General features: G+C 37.3%; 1 pseudogene across 1 annotated transcript; it reads left to right on the plus strand.

The window, feature by feature from the left end:
* The first annotated feature begins 3,517 nt into the window (after nucleotides 1-3,517).
* LOC149146765 (putative apyrase 7 pseudogene) lies at nucleotides 3,518-8,853 on the plus strand (annotated as a pseudogene). The gene is made up of 2 exons (XR_016265167.1): nucleotides 3,518-5,250; nucleotides 8,368-8,853. The product of XR_016265167.1 is annotated as a putative apyrase 7 pseudogene (transcript).
* Nucleotides 8,854-26,739: the final 17,886 nt, after the last annotated feature.

Raw genomic sequence — 26,739 nt, forward strand, 5'->3', positions numbered from 1 at the left:
GAAAATGATGTTGGGCATTCAAAATGGAGAAAATTTACAATGTCTTTATACCAATCTGAAAATAGAAATTTGTCATCAATATGTAAAGGGATGATCTGATCTGAAGGTAAAGGTTCTTATGGATTATTTTCTTCAGGTTGAAGAGAAGGTTCTTGTGGATTCTCCCCTTGTAGAATTAGGAAAGGTTCTTGTGGATTCTTCTCTTGTACTGGGACAGAAGGTTCTTGTGGATTCTTCCCCTGTACTTCTAAAATAGAATTGATTCCAAGCACTTTACAATTGGATTCTACTAGAAGCTTGGCTAATCCCTGGCCTTTTACTAGCTTTGTAGTTTTGATAGTTAGATCGAACTCAAGTATTTGAGTGATCCACCTATCTCTTATCCCATCAATGTTGAGTTGAGTTAAAAAAAAAATTACAACACCATTAGGAACATAAGAAGTAATAGGTGAATGTAGGACATACATACAGAAAGATTTCAGGGCTCGAATGAGGGCATATGATTTCTTCTCGATTATGTCATACTTAAGCTCGGCATCTCTCATAACCTTGCTGAAAAAGGCTATGGGATGGTCTTGGGAATCTTCATTCTTTTGTCATAGGACAGCAGCAAGGGTTGTTTCTGAGGCAAAAGAAAATATACTGAATGGTTTAGTATAATCAGGGTTGGCCAAGGTGGGAGCTTTAGAGATAACTTTCTTGATTTGATTAAATGAATGCCTAGAAGATTCACTCCATTTAACTTCATGATCCTTTCAGAGCATGTCAGTTATATCTTTTACAATCTCTGCATAATTTGGGATGAATCTCCTTAAAAAATTAATCTTACCCAGAAAATCTTGAATTTCTTTCTTGTTTCTAGGTAAGGTCAATGTTTCAATGGCAGACACACGCTTAGGATCAATTACCACTCCTTCCTTTGAGATTATATGGTCTAATAGCCTTCCTCTTTAATAGCAAACAAAGACTTTTTAGGGTTCAATGATATCCCAAATTTCCTACGCCTGTCAAAAACCTTGTTCAAGTGCTTTAGATGTTTCTGATTAGATTTAGAAAAAGCAGTAATGTCATCAAGATAAATAACAACAAATTTGTTTACCTGACCCATGAAAGCTACATCCATAGCTCTCTGAAATTTTTCTCCAACGTTTGATAAGCCAAATGGCATTCTATCGTACATAAATGTACCCTGGGGTGTAGTGAAGGTTGTCTTTTCGTTGTCTGCTGGATCAACATTCACCTGATTATAACCCAAAAAACCATCAAGAATTGAAAGTCTTTGTGCTCCAGAAACCATTTGAAGACTTGAAGTAACTGATCCATCTTAGGCAAAGGGTAATTATTCTTTAATGATGATTTGTTCAAATTTCTAAAGTCCACACAAAGCCTAATTTCTCCATTCTTTTTCCTAACTGGAACTAAATTTTCAACCGAATTAGAATATCTAAGAGGGAGAATGATCTGGGCATCTAGCATTTTCTTAATTTCCCTTTCGATAGTTGGTAGAAGGGCTGGATTAATCCTCCTAATTTTTGTTGATAAGGAACTTCTTCTGGCTTCAAAGGGATCTTATGTTGTATTAATGAAGTATCATAAGTTTTTAGATCAGCATAGGTCCAAGCAAAAACATCCTTATAATTTTGAAGTAACTTAAGAAATTGAGTTTTAATCTCAGTGTCTAGAGATGCACATATTTTGATGCTTTTGACATCTTCATTTGTTCCAATGTTAATTTCCTGTATGTCCTCTTCAGAAGAAATGGACTGACGATTTCGGAGAACATCATTTTGATCAAACAATTTTTATAAAGTTATTAAGCCTTTTGGAATAGAATTGTTAGACAATTGAATAATATTATGATCAGCAATTTTTGAACTGAAATCTGAAGTATCATTTTCACTTGTATTTTCATTTATTTGGGATCTATCTTCATCAATTTGTAGAAGAGAAAATTGATCTACAAGTTGCAGAAAAGATTTCAAGTGTTCATCATCTTCAAATATCTGCCAGTGTTTCAGATTGTCTGGGATAGATGGTCTATACTTGACTTGTATTTGGTAGAGTACATTAGTCTGATCAGGAATTTTAAATGAACTAGCAGAAACAGCTAAGGCATCTGCATGAATATTTTGATCTCTTGGAATATAAGTCAAATTAAAGGCATCAAAGAAGTTTTCAACTAAATCCCATACTTCATTTCGATAAGACCTAAGTCTAGGATGTTTAGTCTGGAAAATACTTCTTACTTTCTTGACAATAAGCTCTGAATAAGTAAAAACACTTAATTTTCAAACCTTTAAGCTTTTGGCTAATTGAAATCCTAAAAGGAAATCTTCATACTCAGCCACATTATTTGTAACTTCGAAGTCGAGCTTATATGATTGGGTAATGTTTTCTTTTTCTGGTGATATTAGAACTACTCCGACTCCTGATCCATCTTTTGTACAGGAGCCATCAAAGAATAGTTTCCATATATCAGTTTTATTTGGTACTAAACTTTAAATTACATCTTCAATTTTAACTTGAGTTTCATGCACTTGGTTTGAAGAGAGTTGAAAGAAACCAAAATCTTGGTCAATTACATAAACAGGATAGTTCCTTGGTTGATCTATTTTACAAACAGTGTGCATAAATCTCACCTCCCTATATAATCTTAATTGTTCTCCCCCATAAACTGGAATAGTAGCATAAGACATATCCATCTGAAGAGTTCCCCCTAATTTGGCACAGCAAGACCTTGAAGGGAGCATTCCAAATTTGGGAGGGATATATGTGACAACTATATCAAGTACTATACTTTTCACTGGAATTTGGGCAAGGGTGACTACTAAATCCTTAATCAATCCCAAGCAAGGCACCCTTTTAGAATCAGAGGTGTACAAGTCATGATAGGATATAGTTATGTCAAGTTTCAAATGATCCATGATAGTTTTTGGCATGAGCTTATGTGATGCTCCCGAATCAAGTATACAATTATACAACATGGAATCATTTGTCTTAAGATTTACATAGAAAGGAGGCACTATTTCATCTATCGTATCTAAGCTTGGGCCAAAAACAACTGTTGGTTTTTCATCTTGCAATCTAATGATATCACCTTCCGCATCAACTGAGGTATTTTGTATCCATTTGGAAACCTGATTTTTATACCCAGGCTGTTTAGAAAGTTTTAAAAGAGGAATTGGAATTTTAACTCTTTTTATCTCTTTTTCAACATTAAAATTAGACAATGCATTTTTGTCATTTTGAGGAATATCAATTGGCTGTTCTAATGGTCGAATAAAAGTTGTTTTTGTTTGAGCAGCTTTGGCACGAGCTTCAATTACTAGAGTTTCCTTAAGAGGTCTTCCAGGACCGGGCCTAGGCCTAAGGTCATATCTTTTGTTCAACTCTGCAATTTAAAATTCAGAGAAGGCATGGTATTTACGCCGTAAGGCGTTCCCTCTGAGAGGAACTCCCCTCCGTGCTGCGGTGTCTCGTTATGGGCCCTTAGATCGATTGTTAGACGATGAAATAAACTCCAACCATTAGATCATCGGCGAGTCATTTCTCTGCATCTTCATCAGCTTCTGGCTCTTCTGTTTCATCTTCTGCATTGCCGCCCTTAGCTTCACCCTTCAGGTCTGCATGGGCAGGTTATGGAAAGACAGGTGGCCTGCGGCTTTCATCGTCTCTCCAAGACTTCTCAACATACCGCAAGGTTGGTTCTGAAGAAGGGGATTTAGCCTTGAGCGGTGCTGGTATTCTTCGAACAAAACCTTCATCGATAAGGGAGGGCACAGGAGGAGGCACTAGCTTTTCAAAGGAGAAGGGCCTACCTTCAACACCATTGAGAAAACAATGCTGGTTAAAGGTGGCTGTTGGGTTTTTACTTCTCTTAATGCTTTTAATTCTGATCATTGCGGGATTTGGTTGGTTAAAATCTTATCGGAGTACAGAGGCATCACATTTTTCTATAGTTTTGGACTGTGGGAGCACTGGTACCCGAGTTTATGTGTATGAGTGGGTGCGGAATGATGGCAAGCATCAAGGGAGTCTTCCAATGGTGCTGCGCCCATTTCCTGAAGGTACTGATGGAAGGTCAAGGCAACAGAATGGTCGAGCTTATCATCACATGGAACCTGAACCTGGTTTTGATAAACTTTTACACAATGAATCAGGGTTGAGGTCAGCCATGGAACCACTGCTCCAGTGGGCTGAAAAGCAAATACCGGCTCATGCTCATAAAAATAGCCCTCTTTTCCTTTTGGCCACAGCAGGGCTTCGCAGGATGCCAAGTTCAGATTCAGAATGGATCCTGGACAAGGCATGGTCAATTCTAGAAGAATCTCCATTTATGTGTCGAAGAAACTGGGTTAGGATAATTACTGGGGTAGAAGAGGCTTACTATGGATGGGTAGCTCTTAATTATATGATGGGTAGATTGCAGAATATGCCGATTCTGGAGACGTTTGGTGCACTTGACTTAGGGGGTTCCTCATTACAGGTGACATTTGAATCTAAATATGGCTTGAATCTGACCATTGGAACAATGGAACGCCATCTAAATGCATATTCTCTTACAGGTTATGGCCTAAATGATGCCTTTGAAAAGTCCGTTGTACTTCTACTCAGAAAAAATTTAAAAACTAACAGTGGGAAATTCTCTGGTGGTCAGTTGCATCTCAATCATCCTTGCATACATGCTGGTTATAGACAGCAATACTCATGTTCTCAGTGTTCTTTCTTACTCCAGAATGGAAGTCCTCTGGTTGGTGGAAGAGACATAAGTAAAGAAGAATCTCGAGTAGGGCTTGAGTTGATTGGTGAGCCCAACTGGGAAGAATGTGAAGCTCTAGCGAAATCAACCATAAATGCCTCTGAATGGTCACATTCGGGGGCAGGGACAGACTGCAAACAACATCCTTGTGCTATCAGTGATCAGCAGCAACAATCTCAAGGGCAATTCTATGCTATGTCAGGTTTCTTTGTTGTGTTCAAGTTTTTTAATCTATCTGTTGCTGCTTCATTTAATGATGTTCTAGAGAAGGGTCGGGAGTTCTGCACTAAAACTTGGCAAGATGCTGAGCGGAGTGTTGTTCCACAGCCTTTTATAGAACAATATTGTTTTCGTGCTCCATATATAGTATCACTCCTGAGAGATGGTTTGCAATTGAAGGAGCAACAAGTAGTTGTGGGGTCTGGTAGCATTACTTGGACTTTAGGTGCTGCATTGTTCCATCGGTAATGGAATTTCTCCAAGTCGTTCTGGTAAGCTCTGTAACTGAAACTTTAAATTATTCATCTTCAACAGTTTTTTTGCCATTTTGATTAAATTCTTCCAGATCCATCACAGTGAGTTTTTTGAGTTGACATTTTGATCCAGCCAGAGTGGCTCACCATCAGGACTCAAAAAACACTTGCTGGCTCGAAGCCTCCAAATATCAACTCAAAAAACTCAGTGTGATGGATCCAAAAAAAATTAATCAAAGTTATTCACATCACAGAATCCTTAACTCAGAAAAAACTTATTTTACCAATTGAATAATCTTAATTGATCATTTTTCTTTTCCTTCACTCACTTGACAATCTGCCTCTATATGTTTGTGTTTATGTTGCCTTTTAATTCTCTTTTCTTTCAGAGGCTATGCATTTATTACTCTTCGCTGCATCTTATGCTTATGTCAAGTTTTTAACCTCCGTGGTTACAGAAATGTTGATTCCCCTGTTTTTGCATAAAATTTTCACTTAAGTTTCTTATTGAATTTACAAGTGTTTGTTGCTTGAGTGCCATGCTTGGTTGTCTTTGGTTTGCCAAAGGTTTTGAGAAGATTAATACGATTAGTTTGGACTAGTGCTCAGCTGAGTATTAGCAATAGTTTATAATTTCTGTAACTATACTCATGATGATGATTTGTTCCATGAAAAAATAACACACAACAAAGGATCTGTACATGTGAACCTGTAGTATGTGGAATAAAGTCAGCTCACTCCCGTTGAGGATGTCAATTAATTTTCTCATGTTCCACTAATCTCAACAAGGGTAAAACCACAGAAGAGGCATCCTCGGGTCATGAGCTGTTCAAGACTAAAAGCTCATGGGCTCTTGATATGTTTGGCTATTGCTGTTCCACATTTTTCATTTTTGTGATTACTACACAATTAAATGCAGAACAGGTTTAAAGTCTATGAAGTGTTTCAGATGATTGGGAACACCTATGGCAGTATTGTGTGGAAAATGGGTATATTATAATGTGGCATTGTGGCTGCATCTAATGTTTCCTCATAATCAGGTTTCTGGGATTCCAAGTGAGCTGAGGTGCCTCCCTTCCTAGATGCTTTGTTCACAAGGATGAAACCAAGTGCCTTTGATGCACCATTTGCGTGAGTCAAGAACTGTGGATATGAAGAATGGGATACTCGATGACATTCTACATGATATCGTTGACGTTGTTGGATTATGTCAAACAGTCAAAGTGGACAATGAAACATTTGGAGATTCCATGAATTTCAAAAAGCATGCCTTCCTTAAAGCAAATATAAAAGATTTAACACTGTACACAGGATACTTCCCAAAGCTTGTTTAATTATAAAACACATATATTTCTCAAATGTAGAAGTCATACCATGTGTGTGTTCCTTAATAAACCTTATAATAGAGTTTATAGAGCTGATCTTTTCTACGGACGAGATAGTCATTTAGGAAAAGAGGCTAACTTGAATTTGAAATGTTGTGTGGTCATTAGTATGTGTCGTAACTATGTTAAAGAAGCGACCAAATTGAAGAAACAGCAAGTGTATTTCCCTGGAGGTACCTTGTAGTACTGAGAAATTATTAATGATATGTTTTTCACCCCTTGTATTTAATATGCAAACAGGAATCTAGCAATTAGTTATTTCGTTTTTTCTATTCAAGACCAGATCCATAGTGCCTAAATTTGCTACTGGGCTAACCTGCATAGCCATGACTCTTTTCAGCATCTGGTCACAAAGGAGTGTCCTCTCTAGTTCTGTTTTCACACCAACACGTTTCTTGGCATGTGCCTTAGGGCATCTTAGTTGACCCTTGTTTCTGGTCATATGCTCAGGATTCTTTCCTTGTTCCCTGCTTGTGAAATGTGTCAAAAAGATCTGAGCTATAACATCAATTGTAACATTGCAGATCATGCTTGTCACTATTTTTTTTATGCTCCTCTTCATTGGCCACTGATCCATGGCAATGCATTCCTTTTCTGATGAGTGACATTCAGAAGAAGTTTTTAACATTAGAATAGTTTGATTCCAATTTTGGTTATAATTTAATACAATGCATACTTCTTCGATCCTGGAAATTGAGGGAAAATTTTACATGCAAGAGATATCGAAGACAGTGCACCTTCGTAGGTAGTTAATCCAGGGGATAACCATCAACATGGTGACAAACTCAAGTTGAATGTGTTTCCCGTGTGATCTAGGCTTAACTTTCCCCAACCTCTTACATGCTCATTATTTGCTTATCATTTCCTTTTTTCTCCAAAGGCATTGCTCTAAGTTATTCTTGACAAACGGAGTTATATGGGGAAGTTGTTCATATCATGGACAGAATTAGCAAGGATCGAATAGAAGTTCACCACTTTTGCATCTCTCCAAAAGCTTTAGCTTTGTTTACACATACTGTAAACATGGATACGTTTTGGATCTGATTGGATTTCTTTTTTTATGGGCTTGGTTCTGATGCAACTGACATTTATTTACAATGAGGAATTTCATCTCTTCTTTTCCATTTTCCTAAAGTTGTTTGAACTCATTTCCAGAATTGCTAACTGGTGTGGTTGAAGCTACTATAAAAAACTAAAAAAGGATCAAATAAGGCAATTCTAGGGGATGGGCTGACATCCATTGTAGGAGGTAGGCTGCATGTTCTACTCTTCTCATGTATTATCATTGAACTGAAATTTAAGTCCAGGACTACAGTTTGTAGATCTGTTTCTATTGTCTTTGGTGCTTTGATCCTTCAACTAGTTTCCCCCATTTTATTCTGTCTCATGTGTTGTGAAACTGCCTTCCCTATAAGTGATTCGAGGGAGAAGCTTTGCTTCTTTTAATAACATGCTCAGTCTACTAATCCTGATTGGATGGGATAGAAATTCATGTGGTCACCATTAAGATTTCTATTGTTTAGTTTTACTTTACAAGAAGGATTTTGTATCTACTTTATTGATCTCATCACAGGAAACCTTCCAAATTCATTTGTCATGTAATTCTAATAATGTTGTTTATTCTTCCTTGAAATGAAATTAAAACAGTTATGAATCATGATGTTGCAAATTGTATATGATTTCTGTCTGTGTTTTCCCAAGCATCATATTTTGTAATGTAACTGGAATTATTTTTCTTCATTATTTTCAGGGGATGGAAGAGCAAAGATACCACTTAGCCCTTCAAATTCAGGGTGTAAGCAACCATTTGGACTTGCGCAAAGCCTTGCGGGTGGAAGTGTGCAACATGCTGATTCTCTCAAGCACCAGTCAACTGTGTCAGTTGGATTGTGTTTTCCAAGCAATTTGGGGCAAATACAAACTGATACTGGACCCTTGTGGACGCCTCACAGAGGTCAAATGCGGTTGCAGAGTCGACGATCACAATCAAGAGAAGATCTCAGTTTATCAGTTTTAGAGAGCCATGTCGTCAAGTTGTGATGGCTAGAAGCTGTATATAGATTTTAGAGAAAGGCTGTGCTTTTCTCAAAAGTGTACATTACAGGAGAATCTGGAATATCAACTTGTTAAGCGAGTGTAGCTTTATGCAGCATCTCTGGGCTGGTTCTTTATGTATTGAGGGGAGATCCCTACAGCACAACTGAAATATATACTAAAATATTGCGAATTGTATTTTTGGTCTCTCTACATTTTGGCGGATGGTTGGATCTTGTTAATTTTATCTGTAATGTTAGCATATTCATCTCGCTTAGCGTCTTTGATGGATATTTGTAACATAAATGCATTTTAAATAACATTTTTTTTTCAACTTCAGGTCGCTGACAGCCAAATGTCATATTATAGAGTTATCATTTTATTCTTTTTGGAAATTTCGAAATCTCTTGGGACCCGTGTTGTTTCCTGGCAGTGTAAAGTTTCTTTACTTTTCAGAGGTTAAAAGGAAGATTCTGAACACAGTTCATTGGCAGTTCATTCATGTGTTATCTTTAATAGTCAAACTCCAAGTTCATAGGATTCAATTAGTCTCCAAACCTTTTAGACTATTTAAATTTATACCAATGGCAAATAATTATTACAACAATGTACTTGATTTATATCATTCAATTTTTTAATCAGGAAAGAAAATTGATCTTAAATTTAGGAAATGTCATTTTTCGGAGCCAAAATGGCAGAAAATAGTGGTTGGAATACCGTAATTACGCCGTAAGGCGTTCCCTCTGAGAGGAACTCCCCTCCGTGCCGCGGTGTCTGGTTATGGGCCCTTAGATCGATTGTTAGACGATGGAATAAACTCCAACCATTAGATCATCGGCCTTTTTAGAAACCAAGCGTCACCGAAGAGAGGCCAAGCGTCTGTGGATGGATGAGAGAGGACAGCAATCTGAGGCGCCTCGATCCCCTTCGATCTGAACATCAGGGAGCTCTATGAAGCGGATCATGTCCCTTGACGAAGATGGCAGGGTGTGGTGAGGAGAGTCGTCCATCCATTCGGCGGTGAAGAAGGTGACAGAAAACCCATGGTACACAGTGAGCCGAATATTCACACCAGTTCTTCACTTGATCGCTCTACTTTGTGGTCACTCATTTCATGGCTCCTCGGCATTCTCGTTCTCTGTTGGCGAAAGCTTTCTTATTCTTTATTCTTATTCTTTCCCCCGTTGCAATTTCCACAGGGCTTTGCATTGCAATCAGCCATGCAATTCAAAGAAAAACCAAATATTCTTGCAGCAGATGTCTTCCCTGTATCTCTGGGCCCATGAAAAAGATAAAAGGGTGCAATCTTATCTTTGTTAATTGCACTGGAAAGAGCTTGAGCAATAATGCTCTGCCCAACCAGTTCCTCGAAAGACTTGGGACTGTACTTTTGACTCAAGCTTCTATTCACTAACATGTTTTCGTTAGTCCTCATCTGTAAGGATTCCTCCTCTGTCTCATATTCACTAATCCCTGACTTTCTGGTCCTGTGATGAGTTTTGATGAGAGGATGGAGATCTAGCTCACTGAAACGTCTGTTGTTTACATGGGGAGAATCACCATAATCGTCCAGAGGCGAGTCCAAGGTTAAAACATTCGTGTGGGGGGGGATCTGACCAATGGGGTTTCATCCTTTGAATAGGAGCAATCCGAGGAAGAAAAATCTGTAACATATTCAAATTGAATAGGTTCTTGATAGTGCAGAGTACTAGCAGAATCAGAGAGTGATTTTCTCCTATTGGCAACCAGCACACCACATGAAAACCTCTTCCCTCTGATGCCCTTCAATTTTTTACCTCTACCATTTCGCCTTCCAGACCAGGACCAAGGAAGTCTGCATCCATTTCTTGAAATTGTTTGACAACCCCCAAACTCTTCAACATTTCTTTGTATGTCGATGTTGTTTTGCAGATTTTCCTCCCTTAAAGTTTTATGATCATAAGGCCCAATGTAAGGGTCTATAGTATAAGCCCCATTGTCATCTAAAACAAGTTCGAAGCTTTCTTCTTTGCAAGTATTAGCGGGAGAACTAATCAATGAAAAATCATCTTCATCTACAGGCAGTGTAAACTCATGGAAGGAATTCAGAGCTGCAGGATGGTTTTCATTGGTAAATCCCTGGTATATTTTGAATGATCTTGAAGATGTAGATTTGCTCTTTCCAGCAACAAGTTTTCTTTTCTGAAAGTACTTGGGATTTTTTCGGTTGCTTTTCCTTCTATGATATTTGAGTGCACCTTCAGCATCGAGATCCTCTACCAGAGTACTTCCACCAACAAATTCTCTTTTTGAACTCTTAATATTTTGTATGATTTTCTGTACTGTATCATGTATGCTGTTTTTATCAGAAGTTGTCAAGTTGGTATCAGACACTTTTCCTTCTTGTAAGGCCATGGAACTCATTTATATTGAAGCAGTTAAAGATAATTTTGCATAGGTTATTCACATTAAGGACTGTAGCCTTTCAATTGTTCATCACAGACCAACATTATCAAAATTCAGTCACAAGTCTGGTGTCGAGATAAATTTGCCACGTCACCTGATTTTTCAAATACAAAAACAGATATCTTAGAATACCCAAAATAGGAAAGCTTATTTCTATTCCAAAATCTACTGTGCTTTTTGGCTTCTCTAAGCTCAGGTTTCTACTTTATGCCTGCAAGTTTCCTCATTCACTCAGTTTTATCTACGTTAAGATACCCATGAGTTCATGGACTCTCATTATGATGTTTTGATCTATTAATTCGTCGCAGAAATCCATCTTGTTTTATCTTACTTAGTGGTACAATTCCATCTTTACTTCGTAAAATTCCTGGATGTACCAATTTCAATGATTTTGAATAATTAAGACTGACACATCAAGGAGTTCTGGTTCAAAATCTCTCAAGTTAGACTCAGTTTCAGAATTCCAAGTCATATAATACGCACACCTAAACAGTTTAAGAGCATTAAAGTTTTATCGGAAATTTAAGGTTGAAAAGGCTTTCTGATGAGATTCTAGCTTTAGGAAAATCTGTGCGAAGATAGAATTTCAGTGCCATGGATGGAGAAAGTCAAAGTTATCCTCTACCGCCAGCTTAGACGCCATCAAATATTCCAAAAATTGAGGACTTCCTGTGAAAGTTCACGCTTTCCCTTCATCATTAATAGAGCAAGCAGCAAGAGCTTATCATTTCCCATGCACATGTACATATTATTCATAATGATCCCTATCCATGATTAATACATAGCAATTACGATGAATCTACCACTCAATATAACTTCCAATTGCAGGGAACAGCACTAAGAAAAGAAAAGAAAAAAACCCTGCAACACAGAAATTGGACGAAAAATTCTATTATCTATAATAAACTCTTTGTGAGTTCATAACACAGATTATCCTTGAAATGAGAAAAAACCAATAACTTCCCTTTTTGATTCGGAAAGAGTAGGCAGTAGTAGGCAGGTTGCTTACTTGAATTTTGAATTTGAATGATGATATTCTCAAAATCAATGCCCAAGCCAGCACCATTGAATTATAATTGCTAATGTGACTAACTATATATATATATATATATATATATATATTTATAGCACGATTTCCATCTCTACGACTTAATATAAGATTTGGAAATGGTGGCCATCAACTACTCCATCACCATTAGCAGGCCTGCATTTAATAATATTCAAATTAAATTTTGTGCAGGCCTAATGGAATGGAGTCATGCAGTTTAAATAAACAAGAGAGAACTCTTGTTAAATTAATTAATAGAAAATGCTGGTTGGTGGCAGAATGCAAGGTCATTTTAAGATCAGGAAGGTGACTTTCGTTGTATTGTGGATTTGTGTTGGTTTATTAATCACTTATTCTGATTCATATATGTTGATCTCATTATCTATATGATCCGAATATAAAAAGCAGAGGATTCCTGAGAATAGAGAATATATTCATTAGTTTATAATTTATGTTCTAGCATTATTTGGCTAGCTGACCAAGTCATTTGGACATGGCTTTGCCCTGGTTGCAGGTATTCTTCAAAGTGATCCACTAGTGCAAGTGTTTATCATAGATCTCCACAAAAACAGTGAAGTGTTTATCATAGATCTTTATCATAGATCTCCACAAAAACAGTGAAGTGTTTATCATAGATCTTCACAACAACTATTAACAGTTAATCCATATGGATATAATTTCGAAAACAGTTTGGGATACAAAATTCAATTCATTACGCCGTAAGGCGTTTCCCTTTGAAATGAATTTCCCCAGCCGATGCCGTGTCTTATTGTTGACCGAGTTTGGGATACAAAATTCAATTCATTACGCCGTAAGGCATTTCCCTTTGAAATGAATTGCCCCAGCCGATGCCGTGTCTTATTGTTGACCGTAGATTTGTGGTGTTAGACGATTGAAGGAAGTTTGGTCGTTGATCCTCACACTGTCCTTTTGTCTCCCAACCCAATGGCCTCTGTGTCTTCTGAGTTATTGTTCGGGCGGTGGCAGATTAAGCATTTCTTGCTGTCGAGCCTCGCACGGACACTGGAGGCCTTTCCTACGATGGTCATGATTTTCGCCGACTATGAACCCCATTGGCATTGCAATGGAGGGAAAACTCCAAAGGATTTCCTTTCCGTGAAGCCAAGGTTCGAATCCTGCAGCCCGACGGGATCTATATGCTCCATGGACCCGGCCTCATGGGACTGGGACGGAGGCCCCGGGGTTTCGACGGTCTGCGGATGGGATCTCGTCTGCGGCCAGAAATACAAAGTTGGGTTTTTGCAGTCTGCGTTCTTTGTCAGGTGTTTGCTCGGTAATTGATATTTTCAGCCCCTGTGCGCTTTTATATCTGACAGCTGATCGCCATTAAGATTTTCTTTTAGTTTCTGATTTATTTTTTGATACAGGTGCAGGGATATCTGGGCATCTATCGGATTCTTCGCTGGGGCGTGAGGGTGTCCTGAAGTTGGTCTGCATCTGCAATGCCATTTTTTGGTTTCTTGACGGCAATGTCGCCGAATTTCTGGGTTTATTTAATTCTCCGTCTATTGACGGGAATTAGCAATGGTGGCCTGGGGTTGTCGTCGTTCGTCTTGGTGACGGAAGCCGTCGGACCGTCCAAGAGAGCACCGGTTGGCATGTCGACTTTCTACTTCTTTTCTCTCGGCATAGCAGTGCTGCCGGCTCTGTCCTACTTTTCCAGCAACTGGAGATATATGTACGTCGCGGGTTCGATCCCCTCGGCCGTGTATTGCATCTTCGTTCTGCCATTCGTTTGGGAGTCCCCGCGGTGATACCTGGTGAAGGGCAGGCTGAAAGAAGCCATGGGCATCATGAGATAATAATCATCATCCCTCCATGATTCACATTATAGAAATAATAATTGACATTATCCACATACACAACTCTTGTGATGCATCTTTCTCATATGCTCAGGTCATTTTTTGAAATAAGTGTACTCATCCAATGATGGAGACTCAACACGCATGAGGTACATTAGTCATTTATTCATAAGAATATTTTTCATTTAGTATATTGGGATGTAAAGATTGTGGGTTGAAGTTGGAAATGAATCATGATGCTTGGAACTTATACTTGTTGCATTATTTCATTTTTGTGGTTATATCCTCCTTCTAGTGAAGTGTAACCATATAGGGACTTGTCCAACCTCATTAAGAATAATAAGCCTAAATAAATTAAAATAGAGTGGCTATATCATTTCATATTCAACACCTTCCATGCATCCCTTTTTTCCATTCTCCTGTCTTTTAACTTACTTAGTGTCATTAGTTTGCAAGTTTCTTACTTGTCTCATTAAACCGATCGAGTATGATGTGTAAGGGTGTCCCTCCATCATCAAAGTTGAAATTTTGCTCATATCCACCAAAATAAAATAAAAAATAAAACTTTACAAAAACAAAAATAAAAAAAATAACCACACAAAACATTAAAATAATATTTGTTAAATAAATTAAATCCCTCTAAACTCATGTTAGATTTATATTTAAAATAAATCTAAATTAATTCTATTGGAAACAATGGTGTCCATTTTCCCTGCAGTTCAAGCTCGCACTTTATTTCATTTCATAAAAAATGAACACCACTCCATTCAAGTACAGCCTTTGACATGTTACAAAAATTGAAAGATCCATATAACCAGCATCCATATGCTCTTAATCCGTGCTGCTATGAAGCCTTCACATGGGTCCCCTCGACCTAAAATTATTTAATGAGAAAGTTCAAAGGGGAGGTGCATTTTCGAATGGGCTCGCCTTTTAACAACCTGCGGATCCTCACTTGATTGTCCGTGCTGCACTAATTTGTTTATCCTGTCGCACAAAAATTCTGTTTTCAATGACAAATTTTACAAGTAATAATAATTTTTTAAGATACAATGAGCGTTTACAATGATTCAGTGCATGGTTTAACGACGTTTTAGGAGCTAGCCATGGGAGATTTCAGAAGACTATGCTGCTGCTGATGCCTAGAGAGGTTTGTCTATTTTGTTCATGTGTGAAGTCTCGAGGAGACTGCATTTGTAGTTGGGACACTGTTGCCTGCACCTTAAAGGCTTGCTTAGACCTTCATAAACAAAGTTACATTCAAATGAAGCATGCCAACCGAGCCAACATACTAAATAAGTAGCTTCCACTAGGTATTTAGTCATATATTCTCTGTTTGATATGTGCTTATTTATTTTTTATTTTTCAACTTGAAAGGGTGTACCTAATGTCTGTGCATATCCTTCTTACTTCCAGAACACCTAGAATAGGTTACATCATTTGCATTATCAAAAGTAGAATCACAACACACGCAAACAAATACATACGCCCACCAAGCACAAGAAAATAGTGTGATGGCTATCAACTTTTTTAAATCAAACTTGTAATAATCTCAATAATAAATCTAATGTTCTTTAGAGAAGACCTGCTACTCTGGTTTTTGTTGGGTTTCGTACAGTTTATAGTGTATCATAAGGAAATACATTTCTTGAAGGGATTGCATCAGAAGGCTCAACGGACCTTTGAGCATTTTTGTAGGGGTTTATGTTATACAATCATTAAAATTTTTGATAAAATTAGTCTGGACTATCCACATGCCTATTTTTTTCAATAAATTTGAAGAAGTGCATGTTTTTGCTTTAATAATATGTATACTGAGTACTCCTAAAATTTTCTGAACTGTAGTTTTGTGGGCCAATTGTTTTCTGTATTGTACGGTATCCACATTTGAATTCAGATTCTATCTTGATAACTATCATTTCTTAGTATGTTTTTATGAATATATTGCATTGTAAGTGTTCTCTCTTCTTACATTGGACAAGAGAATACGACTGTCTTTGACAATGTGAAGTTGTGGAAGATGCAAAACTTCCCTTGCTTTACATGAGCCAACTTGACCTTCAATAGAAATGTTGTTGAACACAATGAGAAGTTTCATGCTTCTTTAGAGAGCATCTCGAAAGGCTTGTGTAATTCCTGCTTTGTTTTGGTTGATGCCTTGCTGAGGAATCATTGAGACTCATCATGGTTTTGTGGTCCAATCAGAACCTATTCAATACTCACCTTCGTTGACTATATTAGTCGAACACAAACCCTGTCAAAACTCTCAAGCCAGTAGGGCTCGGGCACAATGTTAGTTCCTCAATATGGTGATCAAAGTCTGTCTTCAACATTACAATTGTCTTCACGCATCCTTTTTCTAAATGAATCTACATTACATGCACTTGAAGAACTAGCTTTGAAGTCTCTATTCTCAGGCAATGTTCAGGTCTAAGTTCATGTAGGCAATTCTATGTTGAAATTATACTTGCATACCAGAATCTTATATTGGCGGAAGACCGTTACTCAAATGTCTGCCAAAAAGAGAACCCATTTTGACACACCACCTATGCAGAGGAAGAAGCTTCACAAGTGTTTGGGCTCCTTTTCTCTATCATGGCTGGGGAAGTAGCCAAGAGTAAATATCTCTACAGGCATGAAGTCCAATAAAAATAATGTATAAGACATATTTGACAACCAACAATTGCATCTAAAATGAAAAATATGTTCCCGGCCTTTCAGAAAATGTGGAGTCTAGCAGAATGTGAGGCCGTCATTATCATCGAAATTCCAACCAGATATGAATCTTTCAGTCTTATGGTATTATGGGACAATAACATCACTGATATATGAACTATATATCAAGCTTTTAATCCTAAAATATAAGTGATGGATGCTTCATTACAAAGCCTAGAAGTCTTCTTTCAAATGTAACAATTGGATGATGCACATAAGTTGATGCTAATAGAAGTCCGTATGGAGTGACCAACCCATAACATGGTGGTGGGCTCTTGTACGAGAAGCCTTCTTTCAAATATAACAACTGAATGATGCATAGAAGTTGATACTAAAAGAAGTCAGTATGGAGCGACCAACCCTTAACATGGCGGTGGGCTCTTGTACGAGACTTAGTCAACTCAAATTCACCTCCTACACAAACTTTGATATGCTTCAAGCAAGAAATACAAGATAGGTTATACCTGAAGGGGAAAGCAGAGGAAATCATGAAACAGTGGATTCATGTAAGGCAAGTACCTAGTCAAAGGCATCAAACAATATTTTTGATGGCTTCAAGTCCATGGTGACGAATTGGAAGTTCCTCGACTCACTTCTCAGAGGACTCTCAACCAAAATATCCAAAGAAAAATGGACCTGCTTAGTATAAATGCTTTGGAGAATGCTTTACAAGTAGCTTTCGAGTTTGAGGCCAAAGCTTCAGAAGAAAATGTACTAAGCCTCCACCAACTAAAGTAAGGTTCTCGAAGCCTTATCTTTTAGAACCGTCTCTATTAGTAACTCAGAGCAGCCTTTAAATCAGGGAAATGATTACACAATAGATAAAATTGGCCAGCGCTTATCAAAAATTCCATCCAGCCAAATAGTCGATGCTCAATCCTACTTTATATTTTCTAAGTGCAACCAATAACTCCACGAGGATAACATGATCCCTATTTAGCAAATACACCCCCTGCCTGCTCAAATGGTTGGTACCTATAATCATAGCCCTGTATGGATAAAAATGATGACTACCAGTTACATTGGCTCTATACATTGATGGCAGTTTCTTTAGCTTTGCCAACAATCATTGTACTCTAGTATAGACTAAATGGACACTGGAATTTCCGTTATCCAGAAGATCGAATCTTACCCAAGGAATTCACAAAAGTTGTTGCCAACACACAATTGGTTGAAAATAATCTCCATCATCATAACCAACTTTATGCCCATAATATGCACAAATGGTAACACATGATACATCTCCCAAACCAACAGAGTCCAACTAAAGTCTAATCCGAGATCCTCCATTCTCAACACTTTATACATAAAAAAACTTGTTTGTAATCGACCTCTCTTTGCACTTTTTGGGGCAATTGCTAGTTATATTAAGTTACTTGAAAAATCGGTCTCCTACAATGTATTTTAGGTATTAGAGGAGGGAAATGGTTATTTCCATTAATTGAGGAATCATTTAGGCAATTTCAGTCTTGTAGAAAAGATTTGTGTTGGTTGAAAAGATTTGTGTTGGTTCAACATGGGCTCGAAACTTTTTTGTTGTCATCTAATTAATGAATGCATTAGGTTGACCATAACAAAATATCCATTTTCAGAATACACATTATCGTCCACCCTTGCTTTCAACAATGCCCATTCACATGTCGCTATTCTTCCCCACTCTATGCCTTACCACTCTATGCCTTACGGCGTTTCCTTTGCAACATAAGGTGCAAATGCTAGTTAGAAACCTGTGAAGATTCTTGATCTTATTGAACTTGATTTTGTTGTGTAAGAGGAATAATAACTATTTTATTATAGGAAGTATCCAAATTATTTATATCCTCAATGATGGTCATAGTATTATCATCATGTTGCTGATCATATATCAACAAAGGTGTAGGAACTTGCTGATCATTACTAGGTCTCTGAAGAATTCATAATGGTGGATTTCTTTGATACTGACCTTGATTCTAATTCTGGGGTCTAGAAACTGTTTGTTGAGTTGTCCTAGGTTGAGTCTCAATCTTCGAAATTCTATTAGATATATTTCTAAGAAGAGAAGTTATTTCATCTATTTGAGAATCTTCAGCTTTAGTCTTAGAGGAACTAGAAGCCTCTGGTGTTGATTTGAGTTTTCTTTGAGCCTTTTCCTCTTTATCTTTTAAAGTAGTTGAAGTAGCCCTGTTTTCTTTGACCTCAATAGCATTTGTTTGCATATCTTCATGAGTTCTTGAAGTTCTCTCTCTTAGCATAACAGAAAAATCATCATCAAAGGCTTTAGAAAATCTAGACTTTGCTGCTGCTACAGGCGGTTTACAATCAGGGGCATTTTATGGTAAAGCTTATTGAATATTTTGTTAAAGTCTAATATAGGTTCACCAAAATTTCTTTTAAGTTCATCAAACTCAGTAAGAAAGTAAAGAGGATCCTTTTTCACACCTCACTAGTTTTTAAATATAGTTTTAATTTCTTCCTAATTTCTAATGATATTTGCAGGTAACTTCCTAAACCAAATTCTTACATTTCCTTCAAGTGATTGTACAAACAACCTCATGTAAACATTTTCTCATTCAATATTCATGTTATCTGCAAAGTCTAAAAAGGATTGAATATGGTCTTCAGCAGAAGGACCCGTCTCTCCATTATACCTGGGAAGGTATTTCAAGTATCCAGCTGGGAATGCATCGAGATTAGGAGGTAAGACTAAAGTTGCATATCTAGCTTGTACAATAGGTTGGAAATCCATAGTGGGAGGTGGTGTATGAGGTGTTTGTGTGGATGTAGAAGTTGAAGAAGATGAAGAAGAAGTTGAAGAAGGTGATTGAGGGGTTGAAGAACTAGTTGGAGGTGAAGAAGGAGGGGATCTCCTGAGTGATTTCAAAGGAGTCCTAAGAACTAACTTTTGGACCTGTGGATGAATACTTCCCTTTGTTTCAAAGAGTGGATTTGAATACACATAGAAGGTCTCTTCGGGTTGTCCTGAAGTAGAAGCTTCAGGTTGTCCAAAAGTGGGAGGAAATGAATAAGTGGTAGGGGATATGAAATCTGTTGGTTTATATTCTGGTAAATTAACACCCAAGTCAGATTCAGTTTTAGGAGATCCTAGTGGCAGTGAGGGTTCTGGATGAGTTTCAAATGAATGAATGAGGAATGCTGATTTAAAATCAACTCATCCCCTCAAGAGCTCAACAACCCTAGGTGATTGGTGAGAGTAATCTGCACTGGATGGAATGTTACTATAAGGATCAAATGATGGTAAATCTTCATAATGTAAGACTGAAGAAGAAGAAGAAGAGGGTTTGTGTCCCTTTTTAGAACTAGTTTTTCTCATAATTTTTTCAGGATCTGACAAAGGATCAACCAGGTTACCCTCTCAACGAGATCTGGTGTGCTTAAAAGGTGCCAATTTGAGAGAGTGGAATCGCCAGGTGAAGGATTTTAATATTTCTAGACCTTTAATCACCTTAAAGGAATAAAATACATATCATTTCCCTAGGAAAACTTAATGGAATTTGTTGGGTCCCTATAATACTAGTGATTACCCCATTACTATTGTAGTTATACCCCTTATTAATATTGTTGTGCCCCTATTTCCCCCATATTGTTATTACTGTTCCCCATAGAATCCCTCTATTGTTATTTTTGTGGCTTTATATTATTATTGTTAGGTTGGCTGGGTTATATTGTGACTCCTTAGACTCCTATATATAGAAAGGAGGTTTTGTCATTTGAATCATCCAAGAATTTTTCATTTATGTAATGTAAAGGAGGTTGCCCCCTTGAAGAGGATGAATTATAAGGCGTGATCTATCTTTTCTATCTTTTCTTGAGCTGGTTTCATAACATTTGGTATCAGAGCTTTGGATTCTAGGGTTTCGTTGCTCCAAATAGGTCATCGTGGCATTTTCGCCATAACTTTTTTTCTCCGACGTTTTAGAAGCTAAAAAAAAACCCATTTTAGAAGACATCGTGATGAATCTCGGGTCCAAATTTCAGAGCTTTTTGCGCTATATGTGCAGAGATATGATCTGAGGAAGTTGGTCTTTTTGCAGACTCTTGAATTACATTCCAAACAGGTGACCTGGGTAAAATCATCATAACTTTTTCCCTAAGCATTGGATTGAAATTTTGTAAGAAGGTACAGAAAGAGGATGGAATTTAGTTTCTTTTATATATTTTTTAGAGCCAAAGGACGAAACAGTGACTCGTGGCACGTCGTACAATTTCTCTCTACCGAATTAGTCTATAATCATGTCACTGTGGGAGATTTTGCATAACTATTCCTTGGAGAATCCAAATTGGATCAAACTGGTGGCATTGGAAAGAGGATGCAGAGGGATACCATAGGTTGCAATTTCAGAACTGGATGATCTGAAATTACAGAGATACATCAGAGGCAATATCGAGCTCCTACAAAGTGAAAAAAAAGTGTTTGTAGATTCTTTTAAATTTTCGTTTAAGAGTGGTTTGAAAATTTATTTTGAAGGAATTCAAAGGGCTAGTAGAGCATTATTATCGGTAACTGATGCCCAGAGGAAAGAAAATGCAAACACCTAGTAAGAAACCTGAAAGCTCTAGCATGACTCATGAAGAAGAAGAAGAAATGCTATATGATATATCAAAATTACAAGAACAAGTGCAACAAGTGTCACTTGCACAAAAAGCAACAGAATCTAAGATGGATGGCTTAAGGAAAGGTGTAGAAGCTAAGATGGATGGTTTAAAGAAAGGTGTAGAAGCTAAGATGGATTGTTTAAAGAAAGGTGTAGAAGCTAAGATGGATGGCATGGAAGCTAAGGTGAATGGCATGGACACTAAAATTGATGGCATGGATGATAAGATGGAAGAATTGAAGATAAATATGAATAAGTTGCTACAAGAAATGGTCACTAATGGTGAAAGGGTACTAAAGGAAACTCATGATGAGAACAAAAGAAATGTTAATCATGATTCCATAGACTCTAATGTTGGATCGAAGACTCACCATATTCCAAAAATCGATATGAGGAAGTTTGATGGCAAGGACCCCGCCACATGGATATTACAGATGGAGCAATTCTTCGATCTCAATAATGTGCAAAACACACAAAAGGTACGTATGGAAACTTTATATTTGGAACCAAATCAATTTGTATGGTATCAATGGCTTTGCTCTCGTAAACAATTTATCACTTGGGCAATTTTTACGGAAGAATTGATAGCACATTATGAGGATACAAAAAGCAACACTTTTTTTAGCCAATTGATAAGTCTCAAACAAAAGGGTTCAATAATGGAGCACATTGAGGAGTTTCAAAAATTGAACATAAGGGTAAAAGATATTCCAGAGGAGCATAGGATTGATGTGTTCATAGGGTCTTTAAAGGATAATATCCAACATGATGTTTGCCTTTGGGAACCTAATTCATTAGAGAAGGCATTCAGGTTAGCAAGAAAAATGGAAAGCAAAATTATGGCAACCAGGAAGCATACCACTCACAACTATAAAGACGGAAGTGTTGTTTCCCCTAGTCTTCCACAACCTATAAGGTTGACATGGAAGAAAAAATAGAAAAATGGATTTGTTACAATTGTGATAGCAAATACACTAAAGGTCATAAGTGTGCTGAGAAGAAATTATTCTACATAGATTGTGAAGAGGAAGAAGAAAAGGAGCAAGAAAGGTCAAAAGAAGAGGATATACTCCAGGAACAAAGCCTAGATGAAGAAAAAATAAATCCGACCATATCTTGTAATGCATTGGCGGGAATTACCACTCCTCAAACCATCAAGATAGAAGGACAAATCAAGAAGAAAAAGGTAATAGTGTTGATTGATTCAGGAAGCACCCACAATTTTATTCATTGTAAGGTAGCAAAAGAATTGAATTGCTTCCTATATCCAGCACCAGAGTGTCAAGTGATGATTGCAAATGGAGGAACAATAAATTTCTCTGGAAAGTGCCATAATATCAAGCTATCCATGGGAGAATATGTATTGACTAGCCCAATGCTTTCCATTCCAATGGGAGGTGCTGATGTTGTACTAGGAGTCCAATGGCTACAATCCTTGGGTACAATAGCTTTTAATTTTCAAGAACTTTTCATCAAATTTTCTATAGAAGGAAAGGAAGTTGAATTAAGGGGTATTGCAGGGAAACCAGGAAAGATAATCAGCTCTAATGGTATGACAAAGCTTCTAAAAAAGGAACAAAGAGGTGTAATTGCACAATTATGTTCGCTAGATGTTTCCACATCGGAATCATCTATTTCTCCATATCTCCAAAAAGTTCTGACAATCATTCCAAGGTATTTGAGACTCCCAAAGGTCTCCCACCTATGCGTGATCATGATCATGCTATTCATCTGATTCCAGGAAGTGTTCCTCCAAACATCAGGCCGTACAGATATCCCTATGTCCAAAAGAGTGAAATTGAACGTATGGTTGCAGAAATGCTAGAGGCTGGTATAATTCAACCGAGTCAAAGTTCTTTCTCTGCTCCAGTAGTATTGGTGCACAAGAAGGATGGATCATGGCGCATGTGTCCGAATTATAGGGAGCTCAACAAGCTCACTATTAAAGATAAGTTCCCCATTCCTGTCATTGATGAATTACTGGATGAATTGCATGGATCAATTTACTTCACCAAGTTGGATCTTCGTTCAGGATATCATCAAATCAGAATGAAGACTGAAGACATTCCGAAAACAACATTTAGAACTCATGAGGGTCATTATGAATTTTTGGTCATGCCTTTTGGCCTTACCAATGCACCTTCAACATTTCAAGGTTTGATGAATTCAATTTTCAAACCATTCCTTAGAAAATTTGTGTTAGTATTTTTTGATGATATACTAATCTACAGCAAGTCTTGGAAGGATCATGTTGAACATGTTGACAGGGTGCTACAACTATTGGAGGAGAAACAATTATATGCAAAAAGATCCAAATGTTTCTTTGGAGTCTGGGAGGTGGAATATCTGGGTCATATTGTATCTCATGAAGGAGTTAAGGTAGACCCTAGAAAAATTAAAGCCATTAAGGAATGGAAAATCCCCACATCCATAAAGCATCTGCGAGGATTTCTCGGGTTGACAGGGTATTATCGCAAGTTTGTTAAGAATTATGGGAGAATAGCAGCACCTCTAACAACATTATTGAAGAAAGATGCATTTTCATGGACTCCGGAAGCAACAAAGGCCTTTGAACATCTTAAAGAGGCAATGTGCCAAGCACCGGTCTTAGCTACACCGGACTTCACAAAAACCTTTATTGTGGAATGTGATGCTTCAGGAAATGGAATTGGTGTTGTTCTAATGCAAGATGAAAGACCCATTGCTTTTGAAAGTCGTCCAATCAAGGGAAAGTTTTTAAGAAAAGCTATTTATGAGAAGGAAATTTTGGCAATACTCCATGCACTTAAGAAATGGCGACCCTACCTAATGGGAAGACACTTCAAGGTAAAAATGGATCATGATAGCCTTAAATACTTTTTAGAACAAAGATTATCCTCTGAAGAGCAACAAAAGTGGGTCACAAAGATGTTGGGTTATGACTTTGAAATCATCTACAAAAAAGGGAAGCAAAATGTGGTGGCAGATGCACTCTCAAGAAAGGATGAGGATGTGGAAGCATTGTTGTGTGCCATTTCTATTATCCAACCAGATTGGATAAACGAAGCAAGGGAGGAATGGAAGAATGACGAAGAAGTGTGGGCACTTATTCGAAAGTTACAACAAGATTCCAATACGTCTGATACATTTAGCTGGAAAAACGATTTGTTATGGTACAAAGATTGCTTATACCTATATAAGAATTCTCAGCTAAAACAAAATATTCTTATGGAATTGCACACTTCTCCCTTAGGAGGGCACTCGATATTTTTAAAAACTTATCACAGGGTTAAGAAGGAATTTTTTTTGGATGGCCTTAAATTAGATATTCAAAAGTTTGTGTCGAAATGTTTGGTTTGCCAACAAAATAAAGTTGAAACAATTAAGACACCGGGTCTATTACAACCTTTATCCATTCCAAGCCATCGTTGGGAGGGGGTTTCAATGGATTTTATCACAGGTTTACCCAAGTCTGAGGGAAAGAGTGTCATCATGGTGGTAGTTGATAGACTTACCAAGTATGCACACTTTTGTGCATTATCACATCCATTTAAAGCCAGTACATTTTCTATTGCATTTATGGAAACAATTCAAAAGCTACATGGAAACCCAAAGATTATTGTAAGTGACAGAGATCCCATTTTCACTGGAAATTTTTGGACAGAATTATTTTCACTGGAAATTTTTGGTACTCAATTAGCTCATAGCTCATCTTATCATCCTCAATCTGATGGGAAAACTGAGATAGTAAACAAATGTTTGGAAGGATATCTTCGTTGCTTTGTATCTGATAAATGGACACAATGGTTCAAATGGTTGCCTCTGGCTGAATGGTGGTATAACACTTCCTTCCATACAGCAACAAAAATGACCCCATTTATGGCACTTTATGGGTATCAACCATCATCCATCACATCATATTTAAGAGAAAATTCTAAGGTTCAGGCAGTGGAACATCACATCGAACATCAACAACAAGTCCTCCAACTCTTAAAGGATAACCTCATGTTGGCACAAAATAGAATGAAACAACAGGCAGATCAACATCGCAGTGAAAGAAGTTTTGATGTAGGTGATTGGGTATTCCTACGGCTACAACCATATAAGCAAATGTCCCTCAAGCAAGCTAAGAAGGATAATAAATTATCACCAAAGTATTATGGTCCGTACAAGGTGTCGCAAAAGACTGGTACTATGGCATACAAATTGGAGCTTCCTGCAGCTTCTCAATTGCACCCAGTTTTCCATGTTTCATGCTTAAATAAGGTTATAGGTGACAAGCTCCCGTTCAAACAATATTTCCAGAACTGGACGAGGAAGGAAAAATTATATTGGAACTGAAAGCAGTCACAGAAACAAGAACTCGACAACTACGAAATCAATCAATTTCAGAGTATCTTATCAAGTGGAAGAACTTATCCGCTGAATATTCCACATGGGAGGATGAGAATTTTATACAGAAGTATCCAGAACTACTCAAGCATTGAGGAACTTTTTTGAAGGAGAGGGGCATGTTGGGTCCCTATAATACTAGTGATTACCCCATTACTATTGTAGTTATACCCCTTATTAATATTGTTGTGCCCCTATTGCCCCCATATTGTTATTATTGCGCCCCATAGAATCCCTCTATTGTTATTTTTGTGGCTTTATATTATTATTGTTAGGTTGGCTGGGTTATATTGTGACTCCTTAGACTCCTATATATAGAAAGGAGGTTTTGTCATTTGAATCATCCAAGAATTTTTCATTTATGTAATGTAAAGGAGGTTGCCCCCTCGAAGAGGCTGAATTATAAGGCGTTGATCTATCTTTTAGTGAATGAAGGGATAGAATATCGTAAATCACATTTTATTACGCATGATGGTTCATTCCCTTAAGAGTGATGCAATACGATAATATCTACGGTCACGAATATGCCATCATCCAATGGTTGACAGCATTATCACACATCTCACATCGCACTTTGCTTCTACCCAATGGTTCATTGCGTTTTGAATTATGTGATGTGATTATATACTTTAGGAAATAATCATTTCAACATTTCAAAACCTTTAACTTCTACCTACCCTTCTATTCCTAACATTTTGCTTATTCTTTTAGATTGCATTTGAACTAGTAACTTAATATTTCTTTTTATAAACAATCTAACTCTATTTCTAACCTTATATCATCCAAGGGCTCAGATTAAGCTTATGAGCTCCTTTTATTTTCTCTACCTAACTATGATCTGCCAAGATTAAACTGTTTGGTCAGATTTTATTCTCTTATCTATAAACAGTTTGATTACCATGGATTGTGTCTTGAATAACAAGTGGCACACAATCATTATTATGCATAAAAGTAAATAATAGTCGCATTTAGACTTGCACACTTTCATGGTTTATTTTTGTTTTCTTTTCTGTCTAACCTAGCATTTTATGTTGCCTTTATTTTTAAGTGCATCTACCCTAACATTTTCTTTGATATGGACATATTTATTCAAA

Source organism: Pinus tabuliformis, chromosome X, assembly GCF_031772625.1.
Source record: "Pinus tabuliformis cultivar Carrire ecotype Pingquan chromosome X, CPIR1, whole genome shotgun sequence".
NCBI classification, from domain to species: domain Eukaryota; kingdom Viridiplantae; phylum Streptophyta; class Pinopsida; order Pinales; family Pinaceae; genus Pinus; species Pinus tabuliformis.